Consider the following 15,597-nt stretch of genomic DNA (forward strand, 5'->3'; position numbering starts at 1 on the left):
GCCCGGCCAGGCTGCATGCTCTTTTCCTGTTTAGTAGGTTGCTGCCCAAATTCCCGTTTCCTTCCACCATCACAAGATGATCTGTAGAATTGCTGTATGCCCTTAGATTGGAAACTGGAATTGCAGATGTCTGCAAATAGCTTGTCATTCACCTTGTTCATTTCAGAAGTGTATTGGCTAAACTGACAACTAAGTGTTCCCTTCTGTAGTCTTTTACATCAAACTGGTGAGTGTTTGCTCATTTTCATCCATAAAAGGTCAGGAAGTCTAAATGTGTCAAAGTTGTTTTCTCTTACTTGACAAAATTCAGAGTTGAAACTTTTCGCTGAAGGCTACAGATTTGCCATGAACATTGAAAACCTTCAGCTCTAATTTGAAGTCAGTAAATCATGAGAAAATATCAAGGATGTAAATGATCAGCAAGGTCATGACTCAATATGAAGAAATCAAGAATAGGACAATCAAGAAAGCAAGCAGCCTATATGAAGATGTAAGCTTGGTTGTTTGCTGAATAGATCTGAAGAGTTCAGTAACTTCACTGCTGAACTATTCCTAGAAATGCACACCACACTTTTCATGCTGAAGGGCACTTTCTTACCTGGCAGTGCTTTCTGATGGAGACTGAAATACTCCTTGTGGATATTGACAAGTATTTTACAAATGAGAAAAATAACACTAGCAAGTTTTTGTGACCCTGAACATACAACATCCAGGCAACTTCCAAGGTAGATCTCTTGGAAGACAGTAGGAGCTTGAGGATTCTTGAGCAACATCAGAGCCTTGAAATAAAGTGTTTCTTTGGCCAAAAATGGGGATTTTGTAAATTCTGCATCTGTACAGGAGCATAAAACAATAGTAAGGACTGAGAAAACTCCTGGACAATTATGGGAGACATCAGGAAGTTGAACTGGCAACTCTTTGCTACCTTTTCTTTACCCAGAGGAGTGATCTTTCACTCTGTTTTGGAGAAATCTTCCATGGAAACACATTCTTCATCTCACAAGGTATGAATGAATTTATGGGTTGAGAGAAATAGTTACACCATTGTCAAGGCTTTAAAAGTGACTATAAGGAAGAAATCTAACTGATTAAAATAAAGGTATCTCATTCATTGAAAAGCTGTGAAAGGCCAACAGTTGCACAAACCTATTTATAATCATGTTATGTGATTCTTGCATCAATTAAGGCAAAAAAATAAACAGGGAAAGGTTTAGATTTTCAAGTGGGCTCAATCTCTGTGTCTAATTAGCCTTCTGCATCTCTGCTGCTTTAACAGGTTTCTTTGTAGAGATGGTGTCATCATCTACATAATAAAGAAGATTGCTTTGTGTTAAGAACCAGTCTATTAAAAAATAGTTTGCTGCAGATAAACATTTTCTCTATTTAAGTCTGAATCAAGGAGTACTCTTCGAGTCGTTAACCCTGATGATCCATAGTTATGCTTTAAAGATTGCACTAAGTTCAAGAGAAAGTATTTATCAAGGAAGCATAGAGAATTCGCACAAAGAAAAAAAATACCAATTTAATAGCTCTGAATGTACTACAATCAAGCCCACAAAAAATTCTGTGGTTGTCTCTAAAGGGAAAATGTCAAAAAGATTATAAAAATGAAAAAACCCCAAAGGTTTCTTCATTTTGGAACTAGAGAACTGCAGATAGCAATTCAGTTAATACATTCTTTCTTAAAAGGGGGGTGAGGGGAGAGGCAGGAAAGCAATGCCCATTTCAACTGTAAAACTGAACTACTTTTTCTTTAAGTCTGTAAAGACATCTGACATTATGGGAGCAAGAAGTTGAGATCTATAAACATTCAACTGAAGAACAGGAAAACGATGCCCATGTGTCAGTCACATGGCATGCAGAATCAGAGCATACCTTCAAAGTGTACTGCTATGAAAATGTATCATGCATATGATGAAAAAACTCATTTGAATTAATTTCTTACTGAGAAACTACTTGCACTCATGTTATCCAGTGCCAAACTGCTTATAGGCAAGTCAGACTTCATATTTGTATTTCAAACTAGACTCACTACTTGACATTTTTGTATTTGAGCTGTTTAGTACTTGGAACGCATTATAGAATACAGAGATAAAAAGCTTAGGGTTTGTTGTCAAAATTAATTGCTTCTGTGTATCTGCTTCTGTATGACTCATAAATGGGCTAAAAAGGCTTTGGCTCTCCAGCTTAATTGAAAATATGTAAAATTGTCTATCCAATAACTTGTGGATATATCTTTATTTTGAAAACAATCTGAAGCTCACATATTTGTTTGGCCCAGGTGACCCTGTTGTTTTTAGTGAGCAGTATGAAGCAAAGTGGGAGTTTCACACAGTAGTTTCAAAATTGTGCTTCTAATTCACTTGACATTATAAAAAATGGTAATTTTAGCATCTAAAGTCCTAAAGTAATATTGCCATGTATGGTGAAAAGTAGTTTTCAGTTTATAAAAAGGGCATTTTGTAATACTACTTAAAACATTTATTGTATCTCACCTAGGCATTTAACTGTTTTTTTTATATGTGTTTGGTTTTGGGGTTTTTTTTGTTTGGTTTTTAGAAATAAATACAGATTTAAATAACTACCAGCCTGATCCAGGCAACTCTACCTAGGTTATAGAATATAAATTTTCTTTGTCAGTCAGCAAGGTATTTTGAAAACTTCTACACCATTTTAGTGTTGAAAACAAAGCAAGCAACTCTTTCAGTACTGGCATTATGCAAAAGTTCATATCACATTCAGTTGCTTTGAAGAAACAGCTACATAGACAGCAGAGTGCCAAATAGTTTTAAATCCCTACCAATGACCTCAACTCTGCACATATTTATACAAATACTCACATGAATGAATGAGATCAACATAAGCACAAAGCATTTGAAGGACCCAAACCTAGCATTTGCAAATTATTACTTCCAGAATATTTTGCAGAGCTTTTAAAATGGAAGCTATTGGTTTTGTGTTAAAACATTACTGATTTGCTTTGAAGTACAAAGTCTCAAGAAAGAGCTTTTTAAAATTTTTCTTAAAATGTTTGCTTCAGACATTTGTTGAATAAATGCAAGAAGTTTATAACAGACAAAACCTGGGAAAAGTTTAAACTCTAAATCTCCAAAGACTTATGCACATGCCTAATACCACTAGTGGACCAGTTCACTGATCTACTTGCATACACAAAGCTAAATATACGACTGTTACAAAGAATCGACCATAGGTCTTCAATATTAGATAGCTGTTTTGATTCATAGTTTTAATACATAATGTAATACTTCAGTATGAATCATTTTCTACTGACAAACTAGATAGCTCCAGTGCCAAAAAGTGAGCTATCCGCAGTTCATTTTATTGGTTAAAAAATAATATTCTTTCAAACCAATTAGAAAGGTGGCAATTAAGTCTCCAACAAAATATCTGAGCTCTAAATTTCTAAGCTCCGTAAAGAATATGGGGAGACACACCAATGTTTCAATTTATGCTTTTGAAAAAGGTGTAGAAAAATACTGAAGGTATGATCTTCTATGATTTCTTCCTATTATCTCCTCAGAGAGCATTTCAATTGGTCTTTAATACTACTTCCCAAAATGCTGTGTCAAGATACCAGGCCAGGACTAGGAGATGTTCCCTGTTTCACAATATACTGTTTTTGTGGATGAAAATATTTGCCATGGTTATGATTTAGTAGCAGTTCAAGGTTTATTAATAGTGTGAGGTGGATCAAAAGGTTGAATTTTATCAGCACTTAATGATTAACCAATTTAAAGATTAACAAGGTGATTTGGTAGAATAAGTTATAATTAAAACGTCGACTTTTTTACAGATTCAAGAATGACAAAATTCACACTAACTTACTACAAGGTACTCTAAATCAAAGTATATATATGTACATATGTATAAACACAAAACATATACACAGACAGAAATATTCGGATCCAGTGAAGTAGACACCCACACTCATGAAGGCAATTGTGCATATTCAAACACATAGATGGGTAGAGAGGTGGATGGAAGAGGCTAGCCTACAGTTAAAATTTCCCTCTTCTCAAGTTTAGAGCAAATACTCACTGCAATGATATTCCACAACGGGCAGTAATTGAGCCTCAAGAAGTCTCACTTTGCCCTGACTTTTCGTCGGCTTTGTCAGCAGACAGTCTTTAAACCTCAAGCAGTCTGTGCCTGGGAGGCATCCCAACTCAGGAGAGATGCTGGTCACAGCCCACTGTGATCCAGGAGAGCTCAAAGTGTCTTGCTTAGGGTTGTTAACTTAGGTCTGAGACAATTTACTTTCATCAGGTACTTTTCCATTTCAGCCTAACTCAGATGATGAAATAGTCTGGTACTTTCCACCAGTTGTGCAGGCCCAGAACTTGATAGATGTTGAAGTTCTGGTATCACCCCCTTTGGGCCACGACCCAGGTACAGATATACTAGGCTGTTGGGAGGTGACTGATTGTCATTACTGTTCCCAAGTGGTAGGGGAGGCAGGAGCCAGGTACACTAAAGGGGTGCCTTAACGCTCTGGTCCACAGCCTTTCCCAATCCATCTTGGGTTGGTATGTGCCCCAGGGTTGGGGGGGTGGATCGCACCAAGCAGCCCAAGATGGGGGGGAGTTGCACCACCACAACTGTGTCACTAAAGTCTGCAGTAGTTTAATTAATCAGCTGTGAAAGAACTCATATGGCTGTTGCACAAAATGATAAATACTAGTGAATGTTCTACCAACCATATTCCTCTAGATAGCTCTCTCTGTGGCAAATCATTTCAGCCATTAATTAATTCAAAAACCTTTTAAACGCTGATTGGAAAAGTAATCCTTAAACATCTTTGATTTTCAGTTTGATTTTCATCTTTTTGTATCTTTGCTTAATTTCATATCCTCTCAGACAATTTCCATCTTCATATCTTCCATTCCTTCCTCAGCTTCCCATTATCCATTATTTTTATCCACTCTTTTAACCAGTCACTGTTTTCTTTCCTTACATTGTTTCATAACATCCCTCTTTTAGCTGCTTTTGGAACATAATAATGACTATGCATATTATTTACTTCTAAACCACCACCTCCTCCCCAATCTTTCTCCAGGGTGCAGAAAAAACCAGCTCTGTGCCCTGTAACAAAAACCAGCATAAAACACAACACAATCCTCTCCAACAGCTCTGCCCTCCACAGCTAACCTGTCATCCTCCACTTTGGGACCAGTCTGTGCTCATCTGTCTCTGTGATTTAACTGTAAGACAATAAAACCCTGAGGCATGTCTGTATTTACACCAGTTCAGTGTCATATTATCCCAGAACAGCATCCTGAGCTAAAAATCTATGGATTTGCCCCAAAGGGATTTTAATTTCTCTTTGAAGCTGTATGCCATCATGTGGGAATGATGGACTCTCTGCCCCTGGCTAAGGGGCAAGTGACACACTTCTCTTTGGATGCTTAGTTCAGTCAGCAGGTCAGCTCTGCATCAACAAGCAGGGTCCAAGGTACAATACTTAATGAGAGAGTTGATGTTTGTGTTGCCTTCAGTAGCTGTGTGTGGGCGTGCCTTGAGGCCCAAAGCCATCCCATTTGATCACATGTGCCTGTGATCAAATTCGAGAATTCACATACTGCATCCTTAGCACACATGAACAGAAGGGTGTTCTCGCCCTGGGTATTGTAAACTCATTTGCACCTCACATAGGGCCCTCTTCATTTGCATGTAAACTGCTAAAGTTCCTGCCCTGTGAACCTTCCCCCTGTGCCTTACCTTGTACACTTCATTTAAAGACTTTTACTGCAGTCCTCTGGTGACAACTCCAACGCTGCTGACAGGTGCCTTGCCTGTTGAGACTGGTAAGGTAAGAAAAGTGCCCTCATGCCACCATCTACGATCAAGTAGCAGTTCTCTTCAAGCTACAGTTCTCTCAAATGGCATCGTTTGTCCTATTCACAGCATGATCTCCCTCCCTTGGTCTCCTACAAGCTCCATGTTATTATTCCCCCTTTCAGACAATGGCAACTGCAAAACTACCAGTGCCTTGAATGTACCAACAGGATCTAATTGCTCTGACCAGTTAATAGCCTCCTTTGCCTGTAATCCTCTCCTTTAACCTCTTCTCCCCTCTCCTAGGTGTTTAGCTGTCTGTGTTCATGGTCTGCTTTGAAATGGCACAGCTTAGATCTGAGCGTCATGAAAACAGTGCAGTTGTGACAAGCAGTTGTGGGAAGTCTCATCTGGGACCTCCACCCATGCAGCCTCCCAGCTAGTAGTAGCTCAGGAGCTCCAACTACACTCAGACCCTTGATCTAGCCTGAGCTATGGCATGGGTGTGGTGTGCCTGGTGTTGCATTTTTCCTTGACTTCCTGGCCTGACCTCAGGCCTGCCTCACCACTACAGATTTGTCTGATCATCACTGTTAGCTGAACCTGGCTACTGAACCCTTTCTCTGCTCTTTTATTTAGGGTACTGTGGGACTGCACCCTGAGGGTGAGGGCACTGCCCTGCCAGCCCAGCTGTTGCCCTTGGCTCCTGGCTTGCCCTCCATTACAGAGCAGCCCACTCTGTTTCCTGACACAAACCTTCAGGGTAAGAAGCCCATCTCTGGTGCCCCGAGACAGGCATATTTTGTCTGTACACGTAGTGGCATCCTACATCCTTCAATTTGGTCCAGTACTCACATGCTCCATCTACCCTTTGAAATGCGAGCATTGAAGTACGAGGCATGAGATAGATATACAAAGCCATCTATCATCCTGCCTGCTGTAACTGGAAGGCATCAGGCAGATATTCCAGGTCCCACATGTGTTCAGGTGTCAGATTCTCATATCTATCCAATATCCACCATAGGGGGCCCTGGTTGTATGTAGGAATGGTTTTTTCCCTCATATTGCAGTCTCAGACCATAGACTTACAATCTTGTCTCAGAACCTTCGCAATGTTACCTGGACAGCTGCAGGGTCACTTCAGTCAGACTATGAACTACTTCAAGTACAGAAATTTATTGCTATGCCTGGCTACAGGACGGCATTTTGTGCTCCTGAACAACAGGACAACATCCCAGCACTGTCTTCAGCATCGTGATCTATTGAACTCCCCAGAAACCCAGGAGCTGCTGACTCTCTGAGGTCAGCAGGGACAGTTTCATCAGAACCAGAAGTTGTAGGACACTATTACACGCAATAACTATTCTTGCTCTGTCAATACTGTTAGAGGAAGTAGGCCCAGTCCCCATAAGGAAATAAGCAGTCCAACTCTGACCTCATTTGTTTTAGGGATGTGAGATCAGAGACTCAGCAATAATGGTGCTATGGGAAATTTTTCATTCCATATTCTTAAGGAACTTACTGTTTAATTTTTAACTTTATGACATTGAAATTTGCAAATATGGGAAAATAATTCATTTTTTAAACGGTCTAAGGAATATTTTCCCCTTTCAGTTGTGTAGATTATTTTTAGTATATTCTGATAAATCTTCAGTATTTTAAATTGAACTGGAGGTGAAATAAAAAACCCCTATTATTTACTTAGCTACTACCATTAGCATACTAGCTATTACATCTCACTACTTCCCATGGATATATAAAATGTAGTTTCTGATACAGTTGAAACCTTTGATCCCCTGACAAAGAATGGAACTATTATTTACATAAATATAACAGTTCAGAAAGCAGAAGAAAATTGATTTATCTGCAATGTACCATGCACATTAGAATTATGAAGTAGCTTTCAAAAGAAAAAAAAGAATAGAAATTCAATGAAAGAAAAGCCTCCTCACACTGCATTTCCAACTATGCACTAGCAGGATTATATATAGATATACATGTACATTTCAGAATTGCCTTACTATATTCATATAAGAAAGGCAAAAACTGCTGCTGGAAATAATGAACTCTTAAAAATACTTTCACACAGTTTTTGCAATTCAGTTTAAATGAATGAATCTGAAGTAAACTGTATTAACTTGGCATTCATTTTTTCCCCCATCTTTATGTTTGAGAGTATCATAATGAACTGAATGAAGAAATAAACTCCATTTTAAACTAGTGATTATGAGAACTTGCCTCTGGATGTCATAATGCATGAATTGTAACGATCTGCATCCTAGGGCAACATATACTTGCTAACAGGGTATGACAGTTTTTTAAAAGGCTGTAAGGAAAGCAGGATATAGTGCTGAGAAAATAAGTTACCAGTGAACTGAGAGCTACCCATAAGGACCAACAACCCAACGATTACTAAACTATGGGCCTATGCCTGAAAATTCAAACACTGAAAATATAGTTGTCATGTATAAAGTATAGGAACATTTCACTCAGTCTTGCTCTTTTACTGCAAAGCACATCTCCTTATGTCAAGCATGGGTTTACATAGCTTGCCTGATTAGAGATGTGTTTAATTACTTTCTAGAATGATATCAAAGAGAAATATAAAATTACAGAGAAACCCTTGAAGAGCTGTAAAACTTCAGAAACTAACCACTTAATAAAGCAAATAGTTCATAAGTGTGCCATTTGTAACTTCAAATACGTTTTAAAACTTGTCTCTTCTTTGGAGTAAAAGCCCTATCTCTTCTCAGGCAACAGGCTTATTATATCTGTTCTTAGATATAAAAAACCTGCTTTTGGCTGAAAGCATCTAACATAAGCTGATTAGCTTTATTTTATTTTGTTTTGCTCTTGATTAAAAATATAAAATTTATTTGCTTGAGATAGTACTAGTGTAAAAGAGATATATTTGTATTTCTTGAGAGATTAATATTTCACATGTAGCTATAGGATTACTCTGAGTGATATTCTGGTGTTGTAATGCATCTAGAGTTGAAAGGGTTGTGCAATTGTATAGACAGTATTAATTCACTATGTCATTTACTGTGGGATCCAATGCTACATTTTGGCTAGGGACATCTTGCAATCACTCTCATATTCTATGGATAAAAATTATTCACTTAATTGGAAAGATAAATACCAATTCTATATTACATATATTTCCCCCACATTCCGAAGTGCAAATCTAAGCATGCTTTGTCTTCTATTGACAAACTATAAAAATTCTCACTGTCTTTTTCCTCCCACTCCCCAGACTTCCAAAGTTAATTGTCCATGTCAAGGGAGAAATAACACAACTCCTCTTTTTCCTTTTAAGAGTGATATTTCAAAAGTGCAAGGTTCAACCCTTTCAAGGTTCTTTCTAAACATTCTGAAAACAGCTTCTAGACTAAAAATGTTTCTGGAGAATTTATGTATACATCACCTAAATTCACTCAAGCAGAAAATACCAGCATCAGCAAAGAACCTGGGGGGGCTATAAGTATACCAAGAGGTATATAATATGTCTTAGTTACTTACAACTGTAAGATAGTTAACATGATAGGTCAGACCAAAGGTCTGTCTAATGAAAGATACTGTCTTCAGCAGTGGGCATAACAGATGTTCAGAAAAACAGGGTAAGAAATAGTACACATTCATGAATCTTCCTTATGATACCTTGCCAGTTCATGGTGCCTTAACTATCACTAGTGAACTGTTCTGAAGAGTATGCTAAAGATTTTCTGTGTAGATTAGAAGCCAAAGTACAAAACTAATGTTGTTCTTGGAGAAATGGCATTTCTTGCTTTCAGAAAAAAAAGATACCCCTACATTTAGTCCACCAAGGCTCTGGGGCATCTGGATTTTGTGGGAAAACAAGAATTTGATATACCCGTTATCTGAACAGATGCAAGCTTTCTTTGGTATACTAAGAGAGGACCAAAAGCCTACTAAGAAGGAGGGTATATTGGCATAGGGTCAATGCTAAAATATTTGATTTGGATGGCTCCCTGCTGGCTTGGGCTGTGAACAGAGTGACTGTAGCTTGGCTGTAAAATGCCAAGATGTACTTGTCTGTTTGATTTAAAGAGAAATCCCTATCTCTACAGAAATCTTCAGGGGGGGGAAAAAAAAAAAGTTGTCTCTGAAATATAAGAGTGTAAACCCAAAGACCTCCAGGCTGTATCAGTGAAGTTCAGATATCCGATCAGGTGATTAACACCAGAAAAAGAAAGCTTTGACTTTTAGAGAGGAAAAATTCCCCTAATATTCTTCCTAGACACCAAGAACAGATAGCTTACTCAAGGACAAACAAGAAATCTGTGTCAACACCAGAAAAGCAGTCAAGATTTTATGTCAAGTTTCTGGACTTTAATAGCAGATAGTGCTCTATGTCTTATTCAATGAGACTAAAGTATTATTTGAGAGCTTTAAAACTGCTATCTTCTGAAACTTTAAAAATGTGAATATTTTATTTTCAGCAAATGAAATGTACTTCATACTGAATTTATTCAAACATCATCAAGAAATTGGTTAAAATATAGTTTGGTCTGGACGTGAGTCAGATTATATGGAAAGCAACAATATTCTCACTCATCTTCTCTCTCCTCTGCCTAGCTACAAAAAACACAGCACAATGAGAAAAGCAGAGTGTCAGGAGTGAGTCCTTAACTCTGGCCCATATGTAAGGGTTGAAAATAGCCATAGAGATATTGGCCTGGTGATGAATACTTTCCTTAGAGTGGGGCACAGCAAGGAAGGCAGATTGTGAATTCTTAATATTTCATACTGCAGTCTTTGTCTGGGGCAACAAAGCAGCAGTTCTTTGCTTGGGGCAAAGCCACAGCTGAGTCCAGAGCCAGTAAAGTCCATCTGTCTTATATACAACAGATCGGTCAAATTTGTAGCGCAGATTTATACCATGGGTTACAACTGTGAAGAAACAGAATTATAATGATATTAGCTAGTTTAAAATTGTAACTTTCTTAAATATAAACATGCTAAAATATTTTTTCAGTGTGGGAAACAAATTCAGGTGTAATCAAGAATCATTGGACAAGCTGCAAAAGTTGTAATAGATTAGAATATGGTTCCCACCTTTAGATGCTTGGCCATAAGGATCATGCTGATTCTTGCTCTATTTATGTCCTAGTAAATCTTACTATTTATTTCTTTGCAATGATGCAAGTTCAGGAGAGAAATGGGGACACTACCAACTCCTCTCTCAGGACCAGCTTTAAAATAAACAGTAGAACTTTGTGGAGAAGAGCAATGGGGTTAAAATTTTTATAAAATGGCAACTAAAACAGGGCAGCTCACAGCAATAAATATTTCACTATGGAGCCAAAGGAGTTTGCCCATTTCTCTTCGATCTCAGTTTCAAAAGGAAAGGTTACTCTTGCCTGCCTGAATTAGTGGGGTTTTAGGAAAACCTCACTGCAGTCTTGAAATCATGAATCCACCCTAGAAAGTAACAATTTAAAGTCAAATTCTTGTCATTGGCAGTTCTTATTGACAAGCTGAAATGCTCTAAAAAAAAAAAAAAAAAAAAAAAAGCATGTTAATTTTAGGTAGCCCCTCACTCAGTCTGAAGAACCCCATGCACTGAGTGGCATCAACAACAGGGTTTTGGAATTAATCACCTTTGTGTTCCAACATCTGAGTGTGACAAAGTCCCTCTCTGAATCTACTCTAAGTCCTGAACTATGCTGAAATGATGAACATTTTCAATGTTCAGCTATGCAACTATTGCGGATGGTTTGTTTGAATATAATTTTAAGTAAATTCTTAAAATAAAGCTTAAAATATTCAGTCTGCTTTCTCCACTGTGATATATTTACATCAATTAATATTATTTATAATACTATATAATAAAATTAGTCTAGTATTACCACTTGTTTTTTGCAAATGGGGAAAAGTTTCATTATTTTATATTACACTTAATTATACCATTTCTGCATATTATGATTTTTTTCTGGCATTCTTCCCTCATTTCTTAAAGTTTTTCACATCATTTGTGCCTACCTTGACTCAGGAGAGGTATTTCCATAACTGAACTCACCAGTCACATGCAGCGCAAATTTCATATTCCTGGTGTTTATCCCAGTAGTCAAATATTCCACAAATCACCTTGACTTTCTTATGTATTTTTATTCCTTCTTTTTGTTTTAAAAAATATACTTCCACTTTCTGTGGTTACCAGTATTTTCCTTAGTCTGATTTTACTGTCTATTCATAGAGCACCTGAAATATAATACAAATATGTTATAGTCCATCTCCCATCAATATAATTTTCAGTCCTGTCATGGTTTAACCCCAGCTGGCAACTAAGTACCACACAGCCTGGGATGGGGAAGAGAATTGGAAGGGTAAAAGTGAGAAAACTCATGGGTTGAGATAAAGACAGCTTAATAGGTGAAGCAAAAGCCACGCACACAAGCAAAGCCAAGCAAGGAATTCATTCACCACTTCCCATCGGCAGGCAGGTGTTCACCCATCTCTGGGAAAGCAGGGATCCATCACACATAACAGGTGCTTGGGAAGACAAATGCCATCACTCCAATCATCCCCCCTTCTTTCTTATTCCCCCTCGATTTATATGCTAAGCATGATGTCATATGGTGTGGGATGTCCCTTTGGTCAGCTGGGATCAGTAGTCCCAGCTGTGTCTCCTCCCAACTACTTGTGCCCGCCCAACCTGCTTGCTGGTGGGGTGGTGTGAGAAGCAGAAAAGGCTTTGACTCCGTGTAAGCATTGCTCAGCAGTGATGAAAACATCCTGAATTATCAACACTGTTTCCAGCACAAGTCCAAAACTTACCCCCATAGAAGCTACTATGAAGAAAATTAACTCTACCCCAGCCAAAACCAGCACAAGTCCCCAGGCCTCCAGTTCTACCTGTTCCTGGCGATTGATTTCCTGCATCTGATTTACTGGCAATCCTGTCATTTTTTCTTAACATTTGCCTGTTGCATAGGCCTAAATCTAGATGTCATTCCTGTGCACTTCTAGCACTCTTCTTTCTCATGATCTCTAATGAAGTCTAGGCTTCTATAAAGTAAAAGTGAGAAAATGGGAGAAATTATATCCAAGCCCTGTTAACAGCTGCTACTGTTCAAGCAGATAGCTTCATAAAGATACCACAAACAGCATCAACTAATTTAAGCCCACATGGACTGGAGTAACCAAATTTTTCTCTGCATTTATCAGCTTTATTTCTCTCCAGATTTTTATCTTATTTCTTTTCTCTTTCCCATGGGATCACCTGCCCTTCTCTGCTTCCTCGTGAGTCCATATTCTATTTCTGTACTTACCCTCCACATCCTTCAGTATGGTAAGCTCATTTTTCTATTGTATCTTGTACCAAGAACATCTGCCAGTCCTGAGTTACTTGAGCATTATTTTTACTCTTATGCTTGATCATATCCACACAATCAGTATCCATAATCTTCAGACCCATTTGTCAGAGATCTATCAGGTGACAATGCATAAGTAACTTCTCTTAGATGTCACCGAAGGATAGCGCATCTTCAGCATATTGTACATGCCAGCATCTTCTGATCTTTCTGCTCCCTTTTATTTCTTTTCTTGCTGCCTCAGTTCTTGACAATGTCTTCCATTTTATATACCTAGCCCACAAGAAAAAAAAGAAAATCCTGAAAACTCTTATATTAACACATTCCTTGTGCTGGATGACATGTCTGTGAAACCTTCTGCTTAGGTCAGGTTTTTTTTCCTTTTTGAGCAACAGGAACAATTAGCCATCCATCAACTATGATCAGAGATTTCCCTCAGCAGCAAGTCCTCTGTCCTGTCACAAAATCCAGACTCTACAAACTCCAACCAGGCTCTGCCATCCTAAAGACTGTCACTTCACTACAGGAAAAGTGAAGCTCCATCCACATTCAGGACAAGATACCAAAATGCTATCTTTTTAGGAGTTTTTTTCCCCTCAAGGCGGGCTTTTCCCTTTATTTAGTCTGTTAACTATCAGATCCCACCAGTCTATGATCAAAGCCAGGAATTCCGTTTACTGTCACATGAACTACACTGAGCTTGACAGAAGACTGTCAGAATCTGACAGGCTCTGCAATGAGAAGTATTACAAACTGCAACCGGAAAAATCTAACAAAACACTAGGCAAACAACAACAATAAAAACATACAAGACTTTGAAAGATATGAAACAGCTCACTCTTACTGTTAGACTGCTTCATCTTTGATTTCAGCATGTATGGTGTTTGTGGATAACACTGGGAGATACCCTGTGCAGCTCATCTTGGGTGACTTCAATCGGTAAAAGTGCTTCAGCCAACGATTCAACTGGTGCAGGATGATCCACTTGCTGGCAGGCTAGCTGGCCACTTAAGATGTCTACTCGTGGGCTGAATGTGTAGCTGAATCTTCTTTTTTCCATTTCTATAAATTGAATGCTTGTCAGTCATGTGGCAGTTTTTACTGAGAGGCCAGGGAGTAAGTGCTCTGTGACTGGGATTCCTTTTTATCTCTCTGAAGAGAACAGAAACAAAATGAAATCACAAAAACTATATCTCTCAAATTATGACTGAGGTTTCAACTTTTAGCTCTATATCAGATCATTTAAAGAAAAAACCTTAACTGCTTCTTAAAATTGCTCACATGACTCTTCTTGATAGCTGATGCCATTATAAACTTTAGTAAAAATGCAGAGGAAGCAAAATGAAGGCGATGCTTTTATTGCTCTTAGCACACTGCTGTACAAGTCATTATTTGGTCTACAAACTTCCAGTCAAGTGTAATCTGTTAAAACATATTGTTCTGAAGAATTTATGTGGCCCCTAGTCTTTTAATTCAGCTGAAGTAATAAACAAGACTGTACAAAAAATGATGATTGGAAAAAAAGCAAAAAAAAAAAAAAAGCATTAATTATTCCCTCACTGAACTCTATGGGTTTTATTATTAATTTCAGCTGAAGCAGGATCATACTGAAAGGAAAAGTCCTGTCACTTTGGTCTTGAGACAAGGTAGAAAAATAATCACAAATCTGAACAGCTATTGCTCTAACATTTTATATGTCACTATTCAGTGCCACTTATGCCTTATTGTATGCCAGAAACAGTTCCAAGGCTGCTTTCTCAGGGCAGCCCTACTAGCCAATGCTAACATAGTTGTACTGTTCCTCATAGTTATATATTTTTATGTGGAGTGATAGAGTGCTTTTTAAGCATGCTGTCTCAGGTGTACTGAGTTGAGGTTACTTTTTCCAGGAAAAATATATAAAATTAGAAATGTGTTTCTAAGGCCAAAAGTCCCCTCAGTATTTTGGAGAAGACTAGAGGAAGAAGCAGCTGCATGATAGCCATCATAATTCATTTCACAGAGCATGTAATGATGACAGCTTTCCAAATGCTGTCAGGTAGAGAAACGGTCAATGTCATCAACAGGCATGTAAGGAAGAAACATAATTACAAGGTAAAAAAGTGCTTGGTGTCATCAAAAGGATTTAGGTGAAACTCATGGGAGATCACAATGGAAAAGATGCAGGAAACTGGGCTGACAAAGGGAAAGAGAAGGGGATGTGCTTGCCAATAAAGTAGAAGGATAAAAGGACTGGAGTTTTACTGAGGAATAGCCATAAGACCAGAGAGTTAAAATTAAAGCTAATGGGAAACAAGGAACTCTACAAAGAGCACTTTAAGTTCAGTTCAGGTTTGCTTTAAGTGGTGCAATTTTAAAAAGGCCCAAGACATTGAGTATAAAGACAGATAATGTCACTTCTCTTCTTGAAAAGATCCTATCACCAAGTCATGGTGCTGATGTTGATCAAGAAAATGCTACAAGT

This window comes from Strix aluco, chromosome 4 (genome assembly GCF_031877795.1).
Source record: "Strix aluco isolate bStrAlu1 chromosome 4, bStrAlu1.hap1, whole genome shotgun sequence".
NCBI lineage: Eukaryota > Metazoa > Chordata > Aves > Strigiformes > Strigidae > Strix > Strix aluco.